We start from the raw sequence: 5000 nt of genomic DNA on the forward strand, positions 1-5000 counted from the left end.
TCACCTCCCATGCTCCCAAGGTTACATTTGTAACATTTCTCAGATTGGTTGTTTTTGGAGTTGCCGGAGTCAGTCAGTCAGGCCCACTCAGTCAACGGAAGTGCTACGCACTCACTTTGCCAAGATCAGAGGGGTGGTGGTGGTGGTCTGTGCATTTGGAGTTGGTAGGATGAGTCACATTGGTGGTCAAAGCCAAACTGGGAGACTGGGAAGGGTAGGGAGGTGCTGCACACTCACCTCCCATGCTCCCCAGAGTCAGTCAGTTTGGTGGTCTGTTGCCAGATTACAGTAAGATTTGTAGGTCAGTCAGGTTGGTTGTTTTTATGGTTGCCAGGGTCAGTAAGGCAGGTGGTAGGGAAGTGCTACGCACTCACCTAGCCAGGACAGGGTAGGATGTAGGGATGTATGGATCAGGGTCAGAGTGGGACACAGAGTAGGAGGTACTGTTGGTCTGTACATTTGGAGTTGTTCTTTGAAGTTGCCAGGATGAGTCAGGTCAAACTGGGAGACTGGGAAGTGTAGGGAGGTGCTGCACACTCACCTCCCATGCTCCCCAGGGCCAGTCAGTTAGGTGATTACATATCTGTAAGTCAGTCAGGTTGGTTGTTTTTGGAGTTGCCAGGGTCAGTCAGTCAGGGTCAGTCCAGGGAAGTGCTACGCACTCACCTTGCCGAGATCAGAAGGGTGGTGGTGGTGGTGGTCTGTACAGTTGGAGTTGCTCTTTGGAGTTGGTAGGATGAGTCAGATTGGTGGTCAAAGTCAAACTGGGAGACTGGGAAGGGTAGGGAGGTGCTGCACACTCACCTCCCGTGCTTCCCAGGTGGGTGGTGGTCTTTGGGGTTGTCAGGGTCAGTCAGTTGGTATTGTTTTATTTTTATTATTTATTGTTGATTGCCAGACTCAGTCAGTTTTATTGAGGGGGGAGTAAAAGTTTTATTGTTTTTGTTTTATTTACTTATTTTTTCATTTATCTTTTTTTTATTACTTTTATTATTTTTTATACCTATATATATTTTATTCTTTTTGGTCTGGCAGTCCGTAGACTTGGGGAGAGAAGGGAAGTGCTGTGCACTCACCTCCCTTGCTCTCCCGAGGTCCGAGGTGGTAAGGAGGTTTTTATTTATTTTTATTTATTTATTCATTTATCTTTATTTATTTATTTATTTTATTTTATTTATATATTTATTTATTTTTTTTGCGTGGTAGGTTAGGAGACAAGGGAAGTGCTATGCACTCAACTTAATTCTTTATTTTTTCTTTTCTATCTTTTGCCGGAGACAAGGGAAGTGCTATGCACTCACCTTAATTCTTTATTTATTTTTTTTTCTATCTTTTGCCTGGTAGGTTGGAAGAGAAGGGAAGTGCTATGCACTCACCTTTATATTTTTTATTCTGTTAGGTGGAAAGAAGAGAAGTGCTATGCACTTATCTTTATTTATTTATTTTCTATTTTTTTATTTTTTTTATTTTTATTATTTTTTGCCTGGTAGTCTGTAGACTTGCCAGGGTTAGGTAGGGGAGAGAAGGGAAGCGCTGTGCACTCACCTCCCTTGCTCTCCCGGGGGCCGGTAAGGCGGTGCCTTCCTCCCCTGGGGAGGGGTAGGGAGGTGCTGCGCACTCACCTCCCCTCCTCCCCGTGGGCAGTTCCATCACACATGGTGATGGAGGGATGCTCTTTCAAGGTTTTTGTGAGTTCCGAGAGGGGGATTCGAACCTACGCGCCCCTCACTTCCCTCACGCCAAACTCAAAGTGCATCACTCTACCCACTGGGCCACGAGGGCCCTTTTTCTTTTTTTTAAAGTTGGTATATTTCCCCATCTTCCCCATCTTTTTTGTAAAGTTGCTCTATTTAACCACCTTATGTTCACGCCAGTATGTATCAAATAATTACGATGTGAATTATTTTCATGACTTTATTTATTTATTGTATTTTGTAAGGGATATGACACTGGGTTCCCAAGACTGTCACTACGCCATGAAACCCCAACGGTAAACAAGATATATTTGAACACATCATTTCCCTTCCTGTGTTCATGCAGCACCAAAAGTTCAATAAGAAAAACTGCTGCTCATTCTAATGTGAACGTTCATCCCACAGTGATAATTAGATAACTGTTGACTTGTGGGAGTATGTCGTAGAGTACAAATAGCAGTAGGTAAGATCAGAGAACTTTACAGAGGCAGGAATTCCTTGGTTATGGAGCAGCATTCTGGAACCCTCCCCCGTGCTGCACCACCACCACCACCACCGACAACAACAACAATAACAACACACCATTACACCTGTCCATCCTGCAGCACATGCAAAAAAAACATGCAGTAAAAAAACCCAAAGTTGATATTATTCCACTTTAGAATTTACCAAATATTACACGATGTGTACTGAGCACTGGGCTATAGCGGACTACTGGAGTGGCGATCTGTGTATACAAGTGCCACGTACTTCGTCAGTCCTTCGCCTGGGCCAAAAAATGGAAACGAATTCAAAGAATTCAATTCCAGTGTGAGAATACCGACAGTGGAAGAGAGTTACTTGTAACGGTATGTGCTAGGCAACTAGGCCTAAGGCCATACAGCTCCCGACGCCTCATCTGAAACCTGACCCCAATGCAATGTACACTAACTGAGATTGGTGGGTTCAGGAGTGAATGCAAAAATACTAACAACACATTATGAAAACGTTCTTGGCACAAAGAAGTGGCCGTGTTCATGACGTGTACCATATACCTACGTCCCTACTTCATAACCATGGGGAAGGACTTTCGCTCTGCAGGCATTATGTTATTGTAGCAGCAATGTCATAACAAGCTAATCGTTATTATTCCACACACTTGACCTTTGCTGAATATCATTTAAGTATTTTTTTCCACATATAAAATTAATCAATGAGTGCACGCTGGCCACACTAAATCAACTGGCGCGCGGGCCTACAGTTCAATCACACTGGTCTAGACATTTTTCTTTCCCACTCGACATAAATATAAACAACCAGAACGATCGCTTTTGGGGAATGGAAAACGAGTTTACTAATGACTCATCATAACAAAATATACGGTACTACCATAGACAGCACCCTATCAACGTACTCCTGGCTTGTTCATGAACACAGGTAGCTGTTGATAGGAAGCCTTAAATTACATCAGCCGCTTGAAAAAAAAAAAAAAAACACGCCAGAGTTCAGCCGTGGACTCGCGCGTCATCAGCATCATCACCCAGTTGATTTGTCCAATTTTCCCTTATTGTTATTCAATAGCAATAAGAGAAAATGGGAAAAACTGCAAGGATAACCAAGGTAACAGAAGGAAAATAAAGGAAAACATACGTGCACTCGACAACTTGAAAAAAAAAAAGTTTTGTCTTAGGTGGCGGTGAACAAACTTACCATATTAAATAAACTTGTTATGGCCAAATGGAGCATATATAAGCAACATATTAAAAAAAAAAAAATAATAATAATAATGTAATTCATGGCAAACTAGATATCCTTAGACCAAAAGCATGAAAAAGCCAAAAATTATGTTTTGGCCTAAAAAAGGCGAATCTGGCAGTCCTGATCTCCGACAACGTGACGTCATGCGCGGAAAATTGAAAAAAAAAAAAAAGTATAACAAAAGTGGGCTTGCTGGGTTCTCTATACTGTGCCTGGCGCTTTCAAGGGAGGCATCAGTCAATCAGGCTCCGGCTACCATGCGACTCATATAAGAGTGCACTTCTCGTAAAGGAGCGCCGCACTCCTGCAGCAGTGACCCCTGGTACCTCAAATCCCTATGACAGTCACTGATTGGGTCCTTGAGTTTTCAATGCCCCTCACAGCTAATTGTTCATCATGTGATGAGAGAAGGAGGAGGAGGAGGAGGAGGAGGAGGAGGAGGAGGAGGAGGAGGAGGAGGAGGAGGAGGAGGAGGAGGAGGAGGAGGAGGAGGAGGAAGAGGAGGAGGAGGAGGAGGAGGAGGGGGAGGAGGAGGAGGAGGAGGAGGAGGAGGAGGAGGAGAATAAAAACAAAGCCCAAACAGCAAAAGTTCCTGAGGTCTTTAATGGGCTGTTTGGGTAACTACTCTACGCTAACTAGTGGAAGAGACAAACAGGATAGCACAGAAAGAGGAACCAAACGAATACAAAAGAAGTCCAAACAGTAACAGACCAAGAGGTCCTTGTAAGTCTGTTTGGGTAACTATTCTACTCTATTAGTGGTAGAGAAAGGATAGCACAGAAGAAGGGTCGTTCCATCCCCCACCCCCAATCCCTCCAGGCAAGGGTCACATGAAAAATGGTACCATGTTGTACAGAAAAAACAACATGGAGTGTGAGAGGAAACTAAAGAAAGACAGGAGGACTACTTCGACCACATACAATCTACATGCCAGCACGGACAGTACGGAGTGAACGTGTTCGTTATTCAGACATGAACAATGACAACCGGGAATTAGTGTCTACATACTTGTCAAGACAGGTTTTCAATGAGTGAACAGTACCTGAGTTAACGACGCTTGATGGAACACAATTCAACATATTTATGACACGGTTGAAATAAAATGTTTGGCTTCATTTGTTTGAAATCGCTTACCTATTATTTGCTACTGTTTCTTGTAATATTAGACATGTTGAATCTTAGGAAGAATTCCGGTCTGATATTTGTGAAAGCCTTAAAAGTTTAGTAAAGCAATATCAGATCCCCTCTTAGCCTGCGTTTGGAGAGGGAGAATAGATCTCGTTCTTTAAGGCGTTCCATGTAGGGTTTATTGCGAAGCCTTCGAGTAATTTTCGTTACTCTATTTCGTATTTTTTTTTTTATATAATCTCTCAATATTCCTTTTATAACAGGATGACAAAAACTGTACATTGTATTCAAAATGAGGACGTACAAGTGAGTTGTACACGGTGAGATTTTTTTTTTTTTTTCAGATTGGAAGGTGAAAACTATTAATTTATTGGCAATTTCAATGAATTCGTTGCATTGTTTGCTTGGTTTAAGATCTGTTGTCACTAAAGCTCCCAGATC

General features: G+C 42.6%; 2 long non-coding RNA genes across 2 annotated transcripts in view; one reads left to right on the forward strand and one right to left on the reverse strand.

Moving 5' to 3' along the window:
• LOC135102187 (uncharacterized) overlaps window positions 1-5000 on the reverse strand; it is a 27526-nt gene that overhangs the window by 11812 nt on the left and 10714 nt on the right. The window lies entirely within an intron of this gene.
• The window catches only part of LOC135102188 (uncharacterized), a 22338-nt gene continuing 17954 nt past the window's right edge, over window positions 617-5000 (forward strand). Inside the window, exon 1 of the long non-coding RNA XR_010269580.1 lies at window positions 617-627. This is a non-coding gene — a long non-coding RNA (uncharacterized LOC135102188). The remainder of the gene's footprint in view (window positions 628-5000) is intronic.

This window comes from Scylla paramamosain, chromosome 7 (genome assembly GCF_035594125.1).
Source record: "Scylla paramamosain isolate STU-SP2022 chromosome 7, ASM3559412v1, whole genome shotgun sequence".
NCBI classification, from domain to species: Eukaryota; Metazoa; Arthropoda; class Malacostraca; order Decapoda; family Portunidae; genus Scylla; species Scylla paramamosain.